Source organism: Colobus angolensis, unplaced genomic scaffold (assembly GCF_000951035.1).
Source record: "Colobus angolensis palliatus isolate OR3802 unplaced genomic scaffold, Cang.pa_1.0 Scaffold5, whole genome shotgun sequence".
Taxonomy (NCBI): domain Eukaryota; kingdom Metazoa; phylum Chordata; class Mammalia; order Primates; family Cercopithecidae; genus Colobus; species Colobus angolensis.
In genome coordinates, this window is record NW_012118487.1 from 10,009,198 (window position 1) to 10,031,754 (window position 22,557).

Here is a 22,557-nt window from a genome sequence, read left to right on the forward strand (position 1 = left end):
AACATAGCAACATTTACAAAAAAAAAAAACTACTTAGTATTAAGAAATTTGTTTCACTCTTTTTAAATTATATCAATGAAATTCAAGCATCTATACTTGAAGGGAAAAAAATCTACAAATTCAAATGTATACACATTCAGAACATGCATTTTGTTATAGTAAATGGACTTTTTAATGATCCATTCAGTGAGGAAAATTTGTTTCTCAGCAGGAATTCCATAGATTTCAAAACTCTCTGAATGCACAATAATAAAATTACTCAAGCTCAGGTACTGCCTTTTTTATTATTTTTAGCATCTGCCATTCTTCCATGAAAGCACATTCATTTGTTCTGTCACCTAATTATCATCATGGCAAGTTATGACAAACCAAATAGATTGGGTAGGGAATCAAAGATAACATGTTTGTTCACAGAAATAATCGTATCTGTTTGCCTTCTTCTCCAGACACCTTTCAGCCATTTTACTATCTCATTCTCTGAAACTCAGATGAAAGTTCAGTTGCATTGATCTGAATCATTCTGAATAAAATCTGCATTTTATGGAAAACTCAGGAATGTGAATATCAAGTATGCCAATAGAACTGACTCTCCAAATTGGGGGATTTTTGAAACTTTATTTTATATATATATATAGTGAAAACATCCCTAAATTTTAGTTTAAATTCCCTTTGTATTTTGCTTCAGTTATGTTTAAATTAGAAAAATGCAACACAATAGAGCAGATACACCTGCTTTAGCAAACGTGACCAGGATTGTGTTTCAGTTCATTTTAAGTTATTACCATGACAACTGTCTTTCTCACACAAATTAATGAATAACCTTATCAAATAAATTTATGAAACATCACTGTGATTTGAGTTGGGAAGTTTAGTACCAGTGCACTTTATAACAGTCTAAAAAGTGGGTATAATTTGTTAAAGACTACCATTAACACCCCGACTTTGAAAGCTTAAATTTGGTTATTCAGATTAATCAGAAACTCTCATTTATCAATGAAAAATATTCCTGAAATGTTAAACAACAGTACTTTAATGTATTGTTTTTATAATTATGTAAATCATCTTTGAATGGCAAAAGTTGATGTGTATATTTTTTATATATAGGACTCTCAGACTACTTAGACTCTGGAAATTTCCAGAGCAAAATCAAATCAGGAGTTTAATGGAACCTGCCTCAAGACAGCACTTCACTCTGCATTACACACTGCTGTAAGTCATTTAAACATGGTTCAGTCTACAAACGTTTATTGACTGCCATTTGGGTGCCTGTCATTGTGCTAAAATGCGAAGAACATGGAAAAGATATTCCATACCTCAAAGAGCTACAGAGCTACAATCCAGTGGCGAACCCAGCCAAGCAAATCAGTCCCATTTTATTACCGTTGTAAGGGAATATGCTGGATGCCGTGGGAGCAACGAGGAAGAACACACAGCCCAACCTGAAGTGGGGCAGGGAGGGCTTGTCATAGAGGCCAGCACCTCCGCTGTCCTTGGTGGCTAAGATGAAGTAAGGTAGTCTGAGAGGACAAAAAGTTCTGTTGTTGTTGTTCATTTGTTCTGAGGTAACAGCAACCGCATGAACAGAAAGATGACAGGCCTGCAACACAGTCCATACGGCTGGCTCAGAATTTGGTGATTTCCATTCATCAAGGCAACAGATGCTTATTTTAATAATTTAGTAGTTTCTATAAGTTGTCTATGTTCTTCATTTCTAGATGTGTAAATTTATAAAGCAAAAAAAAACTACCAACATCAATTGATGTTAATATTTCTGTTCATCGTTTTTTCAAGGTAGCTACATAAATTTTATTAAATTGGAGTCATTGGATGCATGTAATTTGATACCCGGTTTTCAACTTAATATTGCAAACATTTTCACATGCCATTAAATATTTTAAGTTATCTTTAAAAATTGTTTATTAGCAACTGCAAAATAGGCCATCATCAAAATATACCAAAGTATATTTAATTGTGGCCTTCATTTTGGCATTTAGTGATTTACACATTTTTTAAGAACTATGAAAAATCAATATACATACATGTATAATATCTCTGATTATCTTTTAACATAGATTTTGAGAACTAGGATTATGGGGGAAAGAATACATTTTTAGAGATTTTCGTATGCATTCTCAAACTGCTTTCCAGGAAGAATACATTCTTACCAATAGTATATGAGTGGTTTCATTGTCTAAGTATCTTTTCTCATACCTATATGTTTATTAGCTGGATAACTGTTTTATCTTGGTCTAACTTTGCATTTTGAATATCAAAATAAACATGAAGGTTTTTGTTCACATTATATGTAGTAATAATTCTTATGAAGCCACTATGACAGCATGAGCTCATGGATAACCTGAAAACTTAGAAAGAAAAAGTCTGGTTTTTTTCAAAATGAGAGAACTTTAAGAGGATGGCTTTTGTCAGTAACTGAGATTTTTTGAATCACTCCTTATCAAATGACTGGCCATGTGCTATATTAATAAAGAAATACATAGCAGAAGTAAAACTGAAGTTATGGAATATCAAATACACATTTACTCCTTGACTTTCTCATTCACACTTTTTTCATTATACTACAAATTGAGATTATGTAATATTGAACTTCCTTTAGAATTCAGAATATTTCTGTACATCTTCTCATGCTTCAGCATAACCTAAAATGGGACAAGTTCTCTTAGCAGATTTTTTTTCAAGTCCAAAAGAAGAACTTTGAATAAAGTCTCAAACTCCAGGGTTAATCTCCTTGACCAACCAGTAACCAACAGTATTTCCAAGTAAGGCTACAACCATGCAGTAGATTCAGAAATGGCATCAACAATGTTTAATGTCAAAATGCAGTCAAAGCCAACATTTGCTATAACTGGGAAAACCATGATATAGGTGCCTTTGTTTGCTGTAGATATGAACAACATTAATTTACTTTGAAGAGATTCTTAGGGAGGTTGCAGAACTCTGGAGTTCTAGAGAATACAAATATCTGATTTAATGTTTGAAGATTCTATAAAACACACATGTACATAACATTGAAGATTCTATAAAACAAATATATATATATGTGAAGATTCTATAAAACAAGTATACATATACATGAAGATTCCACAAAACATTATACCACCATTTGAACCTTATATTCCTAAGGATAATTAAATTTAGCTTCTGCAAGAGACAGACTTCACAGTTTCCATGGCTTAAAACAACATAGATGTATTTCTTGTCCATCTGAAATCAGATACAATTCCTGTTTCATGTTGCTACTCTGCCATCAGGAATGCACGCCTCCCAAGTCACAGGAGAAGAGAGTGATGGCAGAGACACACCTGCTGGCTTCACTTCTGCTGGAAGTGATATCACTTCTGCTCATAGTTCATTAATCAGAACAAGATGGAAGGCTAGCGAATGCAAAGAAATAGAGTTCTTTCTGCTCATAGTTCATTAATCAGAACAAGATGGAAGGCTAGCGAATGCAAAGAAATAGAGGGAAACATTGGTTTCTGCCATGTATCTCAACTAAAGGCTATGCAATTTAAAAATTTGTAATATGTAGAAGAATTAAGAGAGGTTAGCTCTCTGCCACAAAATGCTTACTAGATGAGTCCTCAATCTTATACTCAAGATTTTGTGAAACATAAGAAGTTTAAGACATAATTCCTACCCATGAAAATCCTAAAATGTATAATATAGTTAAGGAGTCAATGCAAAATGTATCACGATTTAAGAACTATTTCTTTTTTTGCAGCCCAGAAACAGAAACATTTACTATTAAAGAAGGAGATATATGAATAATTACAGTGGGCTTCACAAAAAAGTTGTGTGAGTTAGTCTCTCAAGGACAGGATGGTGAGATTAACATAGGAGTGGGGAAAATAAAGTACATTAGAGGCAAGATGATGGGCTCCAGGGAAAGCAAAGGCAAGAAGGGCTGTGACAGCTTCAGAGTACCTTAAGGAAATAGGCCTAATTAGACAGAGAGTACATTTTGAGAAATTGTGGGAAACAAAATTAAATACATGGAGCAGAGAATCTTGTAAACCACACAGAAGAACTTAGAATTGGTACAGTACCAAACTGGGAATCATGTGAAGTTCTTGAGCAAAAGCCCGAGATTTCCTGTTTAAGAATTATACTGCACTTATCTCCACGAGGACATGAAGCGGCATACACAGTACAGTATGACGCAAAATTAGGCATCAGGGAATAAAACCAAGCATCGTCTGCTTGATGAATTTAATGGACTTAATGAATTTAATGAAACAGAAGGAAGAGATGGTGGGCTACACACTACTTGAAACAGCTGGATGCTGATTACTTGGCTGTGCCGAATTTCACTCTTCATTTTCTTACTTAAAACAAAAAGGAAAATAGATTAGGTTAAATAATTTTCACTGGTTGGACCAAAAAAAAAAAAAAAAATTCCACAAGACCCTCACTCACATAGGTCACGATAGGAGCAGTGTTTGAGGAAGATTGTCTGGCCTCAGTCTGAAAGGTGAGTTGGAGCAACTGGGCAGGAGAGGTGGAGGCAGCAAAGACGTAGTGAGGGCCCCTGCACCACACTGGCCAACATAAACCCAAAACACTGAAGTAGTAGGGGGGTGGTGGTGGTGAACCCACTGTGGTAGGAACTATCTTTTGTGAGTGTCTCACTGAAGTCCCGAAATATTCTCTGAGAAATAAGTGTTACTAAAGGAAGTCAAAGGTGTTCTAGAGTCTTCACAAAGAAAGACATCACTGCAACCAAAACCTGAAGCCATTTACTAAGCATGCCAAATGTAGAGTCCCTTTACATTCTGTCAGTGAGCATAACATGAATGTTGCTAAAACTTCACACGTGCTAACAATGATTATTTAGACAAGATAAGGAGATCATGTACATGAATAACTTACCATGACTAATGGTTGCTTGGGGAACACCCAAACTTCATTCAGAAAATCTCACTATCTTAAAGCCCTAAAGAAAAGTTTAGAGATCATTGATAGAGACTTCTACTCACAAAATGTCACATCTAAATCATTATAATGACTTCTATTTTAGAGTCCTTTGGAACAGAAGATGACATACTCTCTAATTGATAGGTGGCTATAGACACTGTAAAACATGTCTATTTGCAGATTGCTATTTTTATAGAGAAAGATAAGTAAAAGTATACTCCCAATATGACAGAACAAGGAAACCAATACAAAAAGTTTAAAAATACAATAACAACTCTCTTTCAAATTAAAATTTGAAAACAATTAAGTGAAACAAATGAAAGTAAAATAATCCATTTTTAACACTCCCTTCAAGCTTACCATGCCCCTTTTTCAAATGCCTACAACATTGTTATGGTATTCTTGTGTGGCCACCAAAAAAGTTGTTTTACAAAAGCATGCTATCAACAAATACACATGATTTTATTAATTGGGAATAATAACAATTGGCTTTATTTCATTTAATGCCATCTCCCAGGTAATATATGGAAAGTCAAATTTCAAAATCTCTTCAACTAAGAAAATATGAACTACTAATTAATTACAATGAAATATCATGACAGTAAATTATCACTCTCAGCTATTTTCACTACTTTTCATTATATATATTAATCGATGTTGTTCATTCACAGTTATTTATTGATTTTTTTCATCATAATATAGAGTATACTGTTTTCTTGCTTGGATTAACATGTAACAGTCCTTAGAGACACTGAATGCTAAACTATGGATCTCAGAACATATTAAATATATTATTATGTATTTAATAATTGTTTGGGACTACTTTGAAAGAGATGGTACTAACCAGGTCATTCTAACATCTATAGGATGTGCTACATCAATGCAGAATTGTTTTATAGCCTTGCTAAGGTCATGAAATACCACTCTACAATGAAAATAAAGTAAGTCCAATGAAATATGAAAGTTATGACTGAAAGTCATGTTTTCTTTCAATCAAATAATAAGCTCTCACATTCTTTTGAGAATCTTCAAACAATGGACAGACTGTGATTCTGTCAGATTAAGTTCAAAATAGCCCATCGCAAAGTAAGAGCTTTTTTCTCTCTCTCTCTGCTTTTTCTTTGTTTGCTTGTTTAGTGCGTTCATCCGTTTTGTTCATTTCTTTAAGATTTTTTAAACTGTTTTTGTGAAAGATGTACTAGCAAAGACTACATAGCTAAATGTATAAATGGACAGTTTTAAAACATTTTTAACAGAGGCAGTGTAGTCAGTTCAGCAACATGTTGCCTGACATCCTTAAGTACACGTATCCAAATAACACATCACTGACAATCAACTTCATAAGCATTTAGACATTTTTGAACCATCCATTATTCTTTTGATAATTTTTGATGACTTTTTTGTAAGCATCACTATCTATAATTTTCTAAATGTATACTCCCATTTTCCCTACCTAAAGATTTTGAATGTAAAAGGTCTACTAAAATATTTTAAATAAGCAGATAGTTCATTCAAAAAGAAACATAAGAAGAAAAGCTCAAAACAAATGATAAGACTTTCAGTTCTTTATTTTATTTTATTTTATTTTATTTTTGAGACAGAGTCTTGCTGTTGTTGGCCTGAGCTGTAGTGCAATGGCATGATCTCAGCTCACTGCAACCTCTGCCTCCCAGATTCCAGCATTCTCCTGCCTCAGCCTCCCAAGTAGCTGGGATTACAGGTGCCCACCATCACGCCCAGCTAATTTTTGTATTTTTAGTAGGGATCGGGTTTTACCATGTTGGCCAGGCTGGTCTTGAACTCCTGACGTCAGGTGATCCACCCGCCTTGCCCTCCCAGAGTGCTGGGATTACAGGTGTGAGCCACCACGCCTGGCCTCAGTTCCTAATTTATGAACTGATGAAGTCTGAAATGCTATAACTTCATATCATTTTAATTTTTAGCAACCCATCTAAACTGAAAAGACTATATCGATATTTCCATGATTTACTAACAGCCAAAAATCATATCACTTTTGATCCTGAAAAAATTCAAGAGGCCTTGGGATATTGACACAGAAAAAAAATTGTAACTAACTTCAAAGTTGTCAAAATTTCTTATACTCCTCTAGTATCTCAGTGCTCTAAGAATGCCATAATAAATCGTTTTTTAATGTATTTTTATGAGTTTTTCTAGTGAAGACTGGAAAACCTGCTACACAAATTACAAAAGAGTTATCACACTAATAAATCAGTTTTGTTAGGAGTAAAGTTCAGTTCTTGAAAGGTAAGTTAAAGAAATCCCTTCCAGTGAGAGGCAATTTGCCAATACCCATAAAAACACAAACTCTTTCCTTCAAGGATTTACACACAAATTTAATTATAAAACCTATTTTTCACCTAGGTATTTATTTAACATGCTGTAAGTGAATGTGTATGGACGTGTATTGACAACCAATATATATAACGTTGATTTATGTGTAATATTCATATGTGTATGCATATGAATATATAATTGGTCATATTTAGATTTTAAATCCTTAATAGGTAGAGACTACATAATACATATTGTAAGTATTTAATATGTGTGTGATAGAGAAACAAGTAAGTCAGAGAGATGGCTGAGACCAGTAACCTCTGATACTCAAATAGATAGAGCATAAATATTTTCACACCTGTGTATTTCCAAAGGAACCTTTATTTCTACTAACTCTCGTTTCACGAATTCTACTTCATCTTTGTAAAATATATAGTTGGCCTAATACAGATGTATTTTTTTTAAACTTGTAAGTATTACAACCCCATAGAAATCATTATAACCGTCTAATATTTTTTCTAAGAATAGAGCCTACTGTATTTTATATTTTAATAAAACAGATATTTTTCAGCTTTTCTCTCTGCTAGTCCTTATCCCCATAATGCCTAATAAAAACCGGCATTTAGATGCAGATTGTACATTATGCAGAAGATAACAGATGAGCTTATCAGCTGTTTTACAATTACAAGGGTAAATTTATTGATAAAACTGTACAACATGAACTAACCTGACTCTTGTCAGTAACGTGACAATATCAGTTTTCTGACTAGCTACCTGTTTGTAGCGCTCCTTAAAGTGCAATGAAACAAATGACTTATGTAACATTATAACAATGGGCACTGGTTAAAAGGCCCAGAAACTATTTCTTTTCCACAAACTTACAAAAGGCTTGTTTTAAATTTAGTGTTTTAACCTCAAATATATTTTTCTTACAACTTCTTTGGTAATATTTGCACCAAAATGTACTTATTGTGCCATCTTCAGGGCGTTTTTAGGAAACAGCTCCGTGAAGTAAATTAAAAATTACTTTCCTTAGTGGGGTTTTTAAATTATTATTTTAAAGCTGTAGAAGGTTTTTTTAATGTATATTTATTTTGTTTTAAAATATTAATTAAAAATCTATATAAAGCAAAATAATTTAAGCTTTAATGTATGAGAATGTAGACATCAAAATGTATATATGTCAATCTATATACCTATATACATACATTTTTAAAAGTTCTTTACAATTTCCAAAGCACTCACATATTATCTTATTTAGTATTTACAGTATTCCTCTGAGGTGTTACAGCAGAAACTTGTATATCTTTTTAAAAATGAAAAAGCTCCCATTTAAAGACATGAATACTGAATTATAATAGCCAAGATTCAAGACTACATTTTTTACTACAAGTAAAAAGTTATTTCTACTATTATAGTGATATATCTTTAAAATCAATGATGAAAATTATATGTAATTTTTAATTACCTTTGTTCAATAATTGTTAAAACATCTACACTGAAAGTTGGAATAATTCCTGGATATGGTGATTATATATCAGAAAATCAGACATTTATATATGTAGCTCAATTCTTTTATCATTTCTGAACTTTATTTAACTAAGAAATCTATAGTGAAACAACAACATATCTGACCAGTGGAAAATTATGGTAGAATTACACCAATCAATCCACAGATGAATACAATACAAATGAATTGTTCTTGTGACAGAACTAGACTATATAGTAAATCTGCTGTCCTTAGACCACTAAGAAGTCCTAAAGAAAACCAACACGATTCTTCAGCGTCATTTGGGGTAAGTATCTATTCTGATTTGCCTGAGACCATAGAAATTACCAGTAGAGCACCTTTTCACATTCTAATGTGTACCATTTGAACACCAAATTAACAGATCAGTTTTATTTGATCCAATGGTACTAATAACAACCTGAACTTATAATGTAAAATAAGTATGACAGCTGTAATGAAAGGATTCACCTCCTTAGAAATACATTCATTTTACATGCATCTGGAAAACACATTAGAAGATGTAGGTTCCAATTATAGTTTTGTGTTTTACCAAGCTGGTGAATTTATGGTATCTATCTCTAACAGAAACTCTCCGAGCTTCTGTTTCCTTATACGAGGATGATAATACCTTTTCCTCAAGGTTTTCGTTAAGTACTAAAATAACCTTGTGAAATCGACTAGAACTATGCCTAGCAGCCAGGACTTTATAAAAGAATGTTCTATAGAAGTACAATAGAAACGGGGGAAATCAAAGCCCTCAGACCTCCTCCTGCTTGCCAAGAGACGTCTCGTGCGCTTTCAGGGAGATATCATACCCTGCAAAGCTGCTCCTAGTGTTTATTTTAAGTAGACTAATTTGCCTTTGCATAAAAATGAATGGTAGATGAGGAAAACATGAGATCTGCATATACAGATTATTAATCTGTAAGTCTCTTAAGTTCAGAGATATGTCCTGGACATGAAAAATATCCAACTGGTACTTTTATTGAGGGAATTTTGAGTGACAAGGAAGGAATTACCTTAACATGAAGAGATTTTTATAACTTGGTCAAATTCATCTCTTATTTAAGATTAACAATTCTCAAAAAATAAACCAACAGCATATGGCCCTCTCTGGTATGGAAGAATGCCGAAAACTCCACTGGACGCTAATTGACTTTGGGAATTCCTGATTCCTGAACTTCTCTAGTGAGAATACCTTTTCCTAGAACTGAAGTTCCTAAATTTGAGGTTACAAGCCCAGTTTGAAAGCTTGATAGCAGCTATGATTCTGTGTCCCTAAAAATAATCCACAGTCATATGTCATCTAGTGACAGGGATATGATCTGAGAAATGCCTCATTAGACCCTTCATGGTTGTGCAGACATCATACAGGGTACTTACATCAACCTAGGTGGTATAACAGCCTACTACACTTTGGGGCTGTATGGTCTAGCCTATTGTTTCTAGGCTCCACGTCCATACAGTGCATCACTGAATACTGTAGGCAATTGAAACACAATGGCCATATGTGTACTTAAACATCACTAAATATAGAAAAGGTATAGTATAAATACAAGATTCTCATCTTTTGGGACTACCCTCATACATGTGGTTCATCGGTGCTGGAAACACAAGTTATGCAGCAAGTGACTGTATATATAAAGAAATAAACAAAATATATGTATACATACTATATATACACATATAGGTGCACACATATGCATAGGTACATATGTAGTCTGTAAGTCCATATATAAAACATACATAAGCACAAATATTTGTACAATTTCAAGAGGTTTATGAAAACTCTAAAGCCCATATCACAGGTTTTTGATTAAGAATCCCTAACCTAGAATAATGGCACTCTCTTTGTTGATTCTATAATAATGTATATTATAGATATTAAATGATAAGGAATTACTATTTAATGAAGTAATACTTAACCTTACTGAGTATTCTGATACATCTTACTCTGTTCCATACTGTTCTGTTCCATTTTATTATATTCTATACTATGCTGCTCTGGTTTTTAAAAAACAAATAAAGCTAGTTTAATCAACTACTGTATACTGATTTCAAATTTCACGCTCCAAGATTGGCTATTACTGCTCTAGAGTATGACAGCAGCTGCTTCAGGACTTGTACTACAGAAGGCAAGATAATGCTAGCTGTTAGTAACCTAAGGGAGACAGCCCTTAGTGGGGTAAGTGTAGAGAAAAATAGTGCTACAGAAACGGGGGAAATCAAAGCCCTCAGACCTCCTCCTGCTTGCCAAGAGATGTCTCGTGCGCTTTCAGGGAGATATCATACCCTACAAAGCTGCTCCTGGTATTTATTTTAAGTAGACTAATTTGCCTTTGCATAAAAATGAACGGTAGATGAGGAAAACATGAGATCTGCACAATGCTACAGTTCTTTGAAATAAAAGAATCTTGATACCGCTTTTAAGGAAAAGGGGTTCCTTAGCAAAAAAAGGAAATTAAGTAGAAAAAGAAACTGTAATTCAACAGAAAATTTATGCATTTACTTATATTGACCCTGTTTCCACAATGATTTGAGAAGACTTCAAAAGCAATTAAGGATTTTTTCAAATTAATTTGGAATTAAGTGCATTACTAATCAAACACTTAGAATCATAGAAGAGCTGTTTCAGTGGCAACTCTGGTGTGCACAGGGATAATGGACTGCTGGGTCCAAGATCCTTAGACTCAAACAGCAGGTTCTGACTTTGGTAGAGGCAACCCGTAGTCATCACAGCTATTAACCATCTGAATGAAAAAGACAGTTGGGATCATCTTTGCTGTTCTTGCTGTGAGCAAAAAGAAGACTAATCACACATAAAGGTTAAGCAAGTAATACTTGTAGTTAGATTCATATTTCAATATAGAAATAGACATGGAGAAAACACTGTTCCTGGTGGTTGGAATACATCAGGGAACAGGACAGACAAAAACACCTACCCATGGAACTTGCAAGTTGGAATGGGAAACTGACAATAAACAACACACATGACGAATAAGCAATTCATATGATCTATTAAAAGATGATCAGTGCTATAGAAAAAAAAAACCAGGGAAAGGAAGATCAGGAAAGCAGGGATGGAGATAGCACGGGTGGCATTTGAGGAATGATGCAGGATTAGAAAAGAACAGCTTAAATCAGATGCAGAGAAAAAAGGCTTTTCAGAAGTTTTGTCACATAGATAATTCAGATTTTTTTGATGTACCTATGTCACCAGTGCAGCTATCCAGGCTTTTTTTTTGTGTATGAGTGTGTGCAAATTATAGCTTGTGGTGAGTTTTAAGTCAATGAGCTTACTTTGTTTAAAAAAATAACCCCTGGCCGGGCGCGGTGGCTCAAGCCTGTAATCCCAGCACTTTGGGAGGCCGAGACGGGTGGATCACGAGGTCAGGAGATCGAGACCATCCTGGCTAACCCGGTGAAACCCCGTCTCTACTAAAAAAAAAAAAAAAAAAAAAAAAAAAAAAAAACGAGCCGAGCGAAGTGGCGGGCGCCTGTAGTCCCAGATACTCGGGAGGCTGAGGCAGGAGAATGGCTTAAACCCGGGAGACGGAGCTTGCAGTCAGCTGAGATCCGGCCAGTGCACTCCAGACTGGGCGACAGAGTGAGACTCTGTCTCAAAAAAAAAAAAATAAAATAAAATAAAAAAAAATAAAAAAATAACCCTGAATGTCTCAATTTCATCCAAACCCTCCAATAAGCATTATTTTAATGCATCAAATAAAAGATTTGAGTTAAAAATCAATTTGGGAAAGTTTTATGAATGTTATTTTGGGAAAGAACATTAATACCATTTTCTGATAATCCATGCCATCAAAACATTATGAAACAGAACCACAGTTTATTAAAGGCTACATAACGCTTATTGTTAAGCTCCACGTGTTCCAGCGACAATATCTAGTCACTAGAAAATGGTTTAAATTCATGTCTATAGATAAAACAAATGAGTTTGTATCTAATGCTTTGGGTCAGAAAATGTAATGATAAAGTTTCAACTGCCAGCTGTACTAAAATTATAAAATACTTCTGAAAAAAAGTAGATCACTTTTTGAACATTAAAAAAATTGGATTAATAACCTATATCATCTGTGTATATTTTTACCAATGTTTTCATTTGATTTATATAAGCAAACAGGACTATTTGAAGTAGCTCAATACTGTAACCTTAAAAAATTAAAGGACACTCTGTGGCATTGCTTACATCCATAATTCTCAAAAATGTTCCTGATGGCCTTTATATTAAAAGGTGCAAGTATATCATATATCATAAATACTGCAGTCAAGGGGAAAAGAAAAGATATAGGAAAGAATTTTTCATGCGAAACTTGAGTTTGAAAGCAGGAGAAAGAAGTAGAGTATGGGGTATGCCTGGGCATCCATATGTGTGTGTACCATCGTACAGATCTATTAATCATATACGTATCTATTAATCATCGTGCTCATTTTTAAACCGTTTTCATTTGATCTATTATAGTAGACTGGTTTTCTACCACTTAGAGTTCTGGCAGCTGACATAAATGTATGTCTGTAAAATCTCTACAACTAAACACGATTTTATCTACAATATATCCTTCACTTGGTGGTTGTCCTTGAGAGTTTCTGTTATACTCAAATTCACAGTTGTAGTCTTGAGACCTAAGCTCAGCCCTATTCCCCTGGTTGGTGTTTCTCTTAGAGTTTTCGAATTAAAGTTTCCACTGTTTCAATCAGAGGTTTATGTACTTCCCCGTGCTTCTCCCTGAGTATGAGAAGATGATGTTGCAGGTAGCATACACCAAGTAGGAACTGCGTGCCCATATAAACATCAGTTTTGTGGAAAACCTGTTTCGGTGGCTAGGGCTGAAACAATGATTTTTATTCTCCAAGCCTTGTTTCCTTTTCCTCGATGCAATTACCTGGATTATACTGCCCACACTCACTCACCATTACATAAGGCCATGTAACTGGGTCCCCAGATAAATGTGAGCAGAAGTAATGGTGGCTACATTCAGATCTTCCAGCTTCACTCCCTAGTCCCTCATCTATAGACAACTTCAAACCCTAAGAGCCACTAGCTGAACAGAGGTGCCGAGTTTGCTTAATGCATGAAGCTCTGGAACCTCTGCCTGAACTTCACTGTCACCTGAATCATCAGACTGGAATGTCCATGATAAATATATTCTTAACTTGGTGAGCCACAGAAATTTTGGGTTGTTTGTTTCAGCATCAAATATAATTTACTGTGACTCATACAGATTCTGAGGATTAACAAGAGGAGATTCTGCTGTACTTTTTTAACTTATTTTTCTGAGCCCACTTTCCTCTAGAAAAAGTTGAGATCGCTGATATTATTTTATAAACAAGTAACAGAACATGAAGGAAAAGGGTTCGGAGGACAAGGAAGACTCCAGAAAAAGAGACTCACTTCAGATTTTAAAAGATAGATATCATATGTAAATATGTAAATTTAATCCTGAATAAGGCCTTAGAAAACATCTTGTTTTTCCTGGTTTCTTTACAAAAATGAAAATAGATGGGCTTACTAAAATATGTAAAAATAATATACAGCAGCATCTCATCTCATTCCTGGCAAATGTTTGTAACCTTCATTTTGGGAGGATATATTTAGTGGAACTCAAGCCTGCAAAGAATTGGGCAGCAAAAAAAAAAAAGGGGGTGGAGAAGGAAAGAATTGAGAAGGAGGTGAGAATACTGTGATAATTCTTTGAATTTAAAGGGCATAATCAAAATCCTCATCCATAAGCAGCCTCAGCCATTTGTCCAAACATTATTCTTTTCCAAACATGCCACGGTGGGAAAGAATTGGATGAAGCACTGATATAAAAAAATGATTCCTTGGCAGAGCTGCGGTTAGTACAACATGATCCCTAACTGATTATGAGAAAGAAAGAAGTGCAATCTATTTCCTTGAAATAGAGTTGAGAAACAAGCAGCTTGTGTCTTCCCAACAGTTAATGAATCTCAGTCTTTGAAGCAATGACTTATCAGCAAAGACACAGTCACATTGATGGTTAACAAAAATGCCTATCCACTCAACGTATGTTTTAATCCAGGGATTGGGAAACTATATCCTTTAGGCCAAATCCAGTACCCAGCCTGTTTGTATAAAGAAAGTTTTAATAGAACACATCCTTGGGAGTCCGAGGCAGGTGGATCACGAAGGTCACGAGATCGAGACCATCCTGGCTAACACAGTGAAATCCCTACTCTACTAAAAATACAAAAAATTAGCCAAGTGTGGTGGCGGGTGCCTGTAGTCCCAGCTACTCGGGAGGCTGAGGCAGGAGAATCGCTTGAAAACCCGGGAGCTGGAGCTTGCAGTGAGCCTAGATCATGCCACTGCACTCCAGCCTGGGTGACAGAGCCAGACTCTGTCTCAAAAAAGAGAGAAAAAACACATCCATGTCTATTCATTTAAGCACTGTTGGTGGAAGATTTCTCAGTACTACAGAAAAGTTAGGTAGCTGGGACAGAGATCATATGGCCTGTAAAGCCTAAAATATTTACTATCTGGTCCTTTACAGAAGAAATTTGCCAACCCATTTTAATCCATCAGGATCTAAGTCCTCAATTTCATATTTATATATCTAGGTCACTCCAATTTAAACATTTGTATTTTGGTCTTTAGTTTCAACACAAAGACTTAAAGATAATATTTGCAAAATTTAATTATTTTACAAACAATCATTATGTGTCAATGAAAAATAAAACAAAAAAGAAAACTATTTGAACCTCATTAGCAATAAAGAAATACAATTTATAACAGTGTGATAATAGGATAATTCTTCACCTATTAGCTACGATTTTTTTAGATTTAATTTTTTAAGGAAGATTTCATAGTACAAAGATTAAACATAGGTTCCTTCTGAGGTTTCAATGAGTCCCCCAAAGTTCATGTGTTGTAAACTTAATCCACAATGCAACGGAGTTGAGAGATGGAACCTTTAAGGGATGATTAGGTCATGAGGGCTCTCCCCTCTTAAAAGGATTAATATCATCATTGAGAGACTGGTTTCTTTATAAAAGGATGAGTTCAGACCCCTTCTCTTACTCTCTCAAGTGCCTGCGAGTGCGTGCTCTCTCTCTCTCTTCCTCCTTCTTGTGCATGTCATCCCTTCTGCCATGTTAGGACACAGCAAGAAGGCCCCACAAGATGCCTGCCCCTTGATCTGGGACTTCCCAGCCTCCAGAACTGTAAGCTAAATAAATGTCTGTTCATTAAAAATTACCCAGTCTGTAGTATTCTATTGTAGCAGCACACAATTAAGGTCCATCATGATATGCTCTGATATTTCAAAACAAGTCATTTCTACTATATTAAATACTCAGGAGATTGATGAAGATTAGCAAACTTTGGTTTGAGATTATGAAAAAGTAATACACACATTGAAAATAAAATTTGCTGACCATTAGAAATAAGTGTCGGGTTGAGTCACTGATCTCTAGTGAAATGAACACTACTTTTTATTTAACCTGTTTCAACAGCTTTCATGCAAACTAAAAAACGTGGGGTTTCTTAAGACTAAATAATACACTTCGTGAAAATAGTGCTTCAGTTTAATCCCACGAAACAGGTGAGAAAACACACCTGTGTGTTTATTGGTGCTAATCCCTCAGTGAATTTTGTCTTCTGTTCATTTTTGTTTGCTTTGGTTTGGGCTTCTACTTGGTTTAAGCCATTATTTTTTTAGTTAAGAAATATTTTAATTCTGTAAAGTCATTGAAGGCTGGAGGAACATCTCACCTATCTTTAATTTATAAAGTAAAGTAATACTTTATGCACTTCACTTATGCTTCACGCAGTGCCTGCTACAAAACAGAAACCCAATACATTTTTGTTGAATAAACGATGCAATTAATGAATGCCTCAAATAATAAAAATAATTTATTTTACATCTTAATTCAAGATATTTATGAATTTGATAAAGTCCCATTTTAACCTTATAATTTTGAGTGCTGAATATTTTGGAAATATGATATACTTGTGGAAAAAGTGCTAATAATTTACATATTCAAAATTGTCAAGTTAGTTATGCTTAAGTGAAATTTTTAGTCAACTGATTTATAAATTTTACTGGGTTAATGTACATACTTCTGGCACAACTTCTCATTCAAATATTCTTCTACCTGCTTAGATTTAATATTTTCATGGATCACTTTTGATTATGCAAAAAAAGATCAACTGAATTTGGTAGTTCACTAGACTAAAAAGAAAACAAAGGAACTAGATCACTTAATATTTTCTACTCTCATTTAAAAATAGGTATCTAAATTTTTAAAAGAAAGAAAAATAGGCCAGGTGTGGTGGCTCACGCCTGTAATTCCCAGCACTTTAGGTGGCTGAGGTGGGTGGATAACGTGAGGTCGGGAGTTCAAGACCAGCCTGACCACCATGGAGAAATCCTATCTCTACTAAAAATACAAAAAATTAGCCAGGCTTGGTGGTATATGCCTGTAATCTTGAGTAGCTACTCAAGAGACTGAGGTAGGAGAATTGCTTGAACCCAGGGGGCAGAGGTTGCAGTGAGCTGAGATCGCACCATGGCACTCCAGCCTGGGCAACAAGAGTGAAACTCCGTCTCAAAAAAATTAACTAATTAATTTAATACAGAAAAATAAGGCTCCTGAAAAGTAGTAGAGATTTCTATGAATAAACTTTTTTATTTTCCCATATTATCAAAATCATAATTTATAAAACAGTAGTAGTATCCAATATAAGTCTTCAGGTTATCAATGTATTTTAATTAGGTATTATGTGTATGAGGGTGAATTGAGAGTAGATAACAGATACAATGGAGGAGGGAGAAGCAAGTGCACCCAGCCACCCATCGGCATTGCACTATATTGAATGGATTATATTTATCCTTTTTCCACCCACTAAACAAGAATATGTTTACCATTTACAAATGGGAAACAGACATTTTTACAAGTATATCTTGTACTCCAGTTCAAATATTGAAAGACTTTACTGAATTCTCAGTCACTGCTGCATAATTCAAGCTCTGTTGTATTCAGATACACTTTCTGTCCCCAAAGAGCATGATCTCTCTGCTTCTCATTGCCTCACAAGAAAATTCTATTAGTAAATGCTAAAGGGAACCCTTTTTAGTTTTGCTGATGTCACACCTGAGTAATCACAGTCACTTTCTTAATTGTGATATTTGATAAATATGCTTCTTTCCTCCAAAAGAGTCATTAATATAGTAAAAAATGTTTGTACATAATTGAAATAGATATTAAAAGTTGCTTAAGATCAACTGAAAAATATATTACTTAAAGACATAAAAATGCTGATGTAATGCAATTGGAACCTAATTTAACTGAGTTCTTGATTTGAAAAGTAATTTTCTATCATGAGCTGCCATTATTCAAAAACTAATTTTATGTCTTTAAGGAACTTCTCCTATCATTTTCGTTCCTAAGATGTTGATGGCTAGGAAAAGCAGAAATGAACTGTCACTACTACTGAGAACATATTTGTTCAAACAATGTTTTGTTACATCTGAAAAAAGACTGTAGCTGAAGAGATTTTTATTAACTTCAAAAAGTGTCACTTTTTCCTAACAAAGACACCAGAACCACCAATTAGTTCTTCCAAATATAGTCAATGTGCTACGAGGGAGTTCTGGAAGTATGTAAGCAATGATGATGGTAACCAGTGGGGGAAGTAGTTAGAAAATCTACCTGGGAATACTTATCAGGCAGGTTTCTGACACTGCTGGTTTTGAGTTTGGATAACAAGCCTGACAGGACAAGAGATCATGGTTTATAGACTATTTATTCAGCATGTGATCACTAGCTTTAGCAAAAGAGGGAAAAAAAGCCAAAGAGTTTGAAGTTTAGATAAAGTTTAGAAGAGAAAGTGGGCCAAAGAGCTATTCCTGCTGTCAAAAAAGCCAAGCATGCTGCTAAAACTGTGGCAAAGGCTTAGTATCTGTGGGGCTGGATGGAGGATCTGAAATCCTTTGAACAGCAAATGGTTCTGAGCATTATTCCACATATTTGCTTCCCCAACCGAAAGTTTGGGAAAGATTCATATTAGGCATTTTTCCAACAATGCAATGTTTTTGCAAAGTCAAAGCTATTTGGCAAGCGTGGTTATTTGGGGAAGGAATTTGGAACAACCCTATATGCTGTATACCTTGTAAATGCTGTTATCAACTGCAAAGAAGAAATGTTCATTTTCCTGAGCATAGCTTAAAAAAGATAAAATAAATAAAGGTTGGAGGGGGGAAGGAGCTCATTCTTCCAAAGGCCTTTGTCAGAAATGAAAAGAAAAAAAAAAAAAAAAACTCTTGAAACACATCTAGTTCAAAAGAATTAATTCAGGTTATTTCTAAAACACTGATCATGAGTTTATAACAATGTTTACATTAACACACTGTTGATTAAACATGAGTATTTAAAAAGCATTTTACATTATAGAGTCATCTCAAATATGAAAGAATCACTGTTTCAACTGTTCTTGTTATAAACTACAGGACCAAGGTTTAAATAATCCCGGCTCTAGCAAAGTAGAACTAAACATCTCACAGAACAGTAATGCAGACATTTGGAATGCCATGTATTCTCCAGGTTTTGTGTTTTTGAACTTTTCAACCATGGTCCCAGTGCTCTATTTTCATAATACACAGGCATGGAAATATTCACTAAGTCACGGCAGCGGTGTTATTAAATGTTCAAAGCATGTATTTCCCCAGATTCCTCTGATGCTGCTGTTCTAAAGGTCATGGTAGTCCCCCAGATGTACAATGTTAGAATGGTCTGCATTCACTTCATATACTAAAATAAAATAAAACTTATAAAAGAATAAAAGACCAAGAGGGTGAAATGTAAGAAATAAACAAATAAACGTCAAGCCTAACCTGTTGTCTGTTTAAGTGCTTACAGTAATCATTAAACTTTCTTAAAACCAATTAACTAGAAAATGACTACTCTGTAGTCACTGGTCAGAATTGCAATGCCATTCTCAAGGACAAAATAAAACGTACCGGATACAACTAGCTGCTGATTTCTACATCACCCACACTTTAAAAATATCCCTGGATACTTCAGAAATATTAGGATGTATCCTAAATACCATTTATAAAAGATGAGGGATATGTATCAAAGTATAAGAACACAGATATGAAACATATCAAGAGTGCCTATATTCATAGAGATGTTCCTGAATTAAATACTGTAAATTGTCAGTATAAAATTCCCATTATGCTCTAATGTCCTACCATTATTTTTAAACCAACATTTGCTTATTGCTATGAGGTGTATTCATGCATATTGTCCTAAGTCAGTCTTGGTACACAGTGCATCCTTTCATTCTCTGGCTTTACAGAGCACACAATGCCGTCTCAGCCTAACTTTTCCTCTTTTGTCTGATTTGCAAGTCCAATAATTTGTTCAGAAAATATTTGAACAGCCAAGCATACTTCAGGAATCTCAGAGATCCTTTTTAAGCCATTTGATTAGAATACCAGAGGAAATAAATTACTTAAAGCAAATCTAAATGAAAGGTCATAAGAAGAACTGAAACCAGTTTGGGGCAATTGTTGGTTAACTTGAGATTCCTGAGATGGATCCTTACGTTAGCAGAACAATACTGAACTTTAACTCTTTGAGAACCTGATTTGCACCTATCTCCTACAAAAATTCGAAGTGATTTCCATCCTCCAGCCATCTCTCTTGTCTGCTCAAAGTCTGTTGTTACCTGTTGTTACCTCATTGCATTTTCCACTCAATTGAACCATTATTTTCTGAATTTTCTTTACCTGTTTCTGCCTTTCATTTGGTCTTTTGTTGATTACTTTATGTTCCATAATTCTTCAGACTTTATATGATTCATTCAAAGAACTTTGACCCAAGTCTTTTGACATGTTTTCATCCCCAACTCTTCCTCCACATCTTCCACAGTAATAAAAATGTTAGCTGGGCACAGAGAAACAAAGAATAAGACCATATTTTCAAGTCTCCTTTGCATTGATATATAATCATGTGACTATGTTTTGGCCAATAAAATGTAAATAAAATTATTACTTACCAGCTTTCTGAACCCTTCTGAAAAAACATCTGATGCGTTGTTTCACCATCTCTTCCTCCATACTACTGCCTGGAACCATCTTAAACCACACCATCACGTACAGCTGAGAAACAGCATAGAAAGAGCTTCAGTCCTCAACAGTGTGACGGTCTATACTGAGCATGGACCACTCATTTGGGTGAGGGAGACATAAACTTCTCCTTTGTTTTAAGCCATTTTCTCTTGGTCTTTCTGACATGCATAGCTGATGTAATTCTAATGCGTAAGTATTTAGGCGAAGTTTCTGAGGGTGGGTGTAGAGGACTACGTGCTCGCAAATGAGACATTCCCGATAAGTCCTGCTCTTGCAAACGAAGCAGGGTGTTCCTTCCCTGTTTGCAGGGAGGACAAAGGAGCCAGCTACAAATGGCAGATCCTGGAGGCTTGTTTATGTGTAAACATCTTGAAAATCCAGAAAGTCAGGGAAGGTCAGAAAAACAACAATGTGTCTTGTGACTTGGCAACATTCCACAAACGACTGTATAAAATAAAGCAGAGCGTGCCATTCGGAGCGGCCGCCATGTTTGTCTTGTCTTGTGTTGTCTTGTGTGTTCATTCTTTTGTTTAGGAAACGCGCGGACCCCAACAGGTGGGTTATTGTGTGTGTTTCCTCATTCACTCTCTGGAGTCTGTTTCTACATCCTTTGCCATTTTCCCATAACTTTCCTGTGCTTCTACAGGAGGGGTAGATGATCCTGTGTGACGCATTGACTTTGGACTTTGGCCAACAGAATGAGAGCACATATGCCACTTTCTGCATCCAAACAGAAGCTTTAAATGTGGTTGCAACGGGCTCAGCAGGGCTCGTATTCCTGGTTCTCTACCATAAGCACAGCATTAGCCACATGGAGGCTCCCCTACCGCCTGAGTCTCAGAATGAGAAGATGTACAGAGACTAGCAAGCAAAAATAAGTGTTTGAGGTAAGCCACTGAGATTTTGACTTTTTTTGTTAGCAAAAGCTAATACATAAATTGTATACCAAGTTAAATAAAGAGTGAAATGAAAAACAAAGCTTCACAGACCAGCTTAAATATGGTTGGAAAAATGAGGCATGAATATTTACCTTTGGTAAAGCAGTAACACCATATTGCAGTCATCAAAACTGTGCATGGTGTAACATGAGCTAGAAAATGAAACATTTTGTAGAAAGACCCAAAATAATCACAAGACCAAGAAAATGGACTTTATGATTTGCTTATGAGCGTAATCATCCTTAAGCTTCACTTCACAAGTCAGGCTAATTTTCCTTCCTTGCCTTTATAAAAAACTGGTACAAACTGCTATCATTTTCCTTTGTTAGATGACCATTATTTTCAATAGATCTGTCTGGTCAAAAAATTTAAAGTCTCCATTTAAAACCAAATTAGCAAAATAGTGACTCCACCCGTAAAACGAGGCTAGTATGGAGAGGAGAGGGGATTATGGGTAGCATATCATTATTAACCTATTGAAACATGCAGTCCACAAATACTACATAGTACTAATATAGACTCTCTGTCTAGCATGCAGCCAAAACACACAGGAAAACAGGGATCAAAAAAGTAAATGTGTGTGTGTGTATGTGTATTTCCTTGCTGTGTCAGCTGAGAGTCCTAGAAACAATGACACCCAGCAGCAATGAGCATATAAAGTTCCTAGGTCTCCCCCGTCTCTACTAAAAAATGCAAAAAACTAGCCGGGCGAGGTGGTGGGCGCCTGTAGTCCCAGCTACTTGGGAGGCTGAGGCAGGAGAATGGTGTAAAC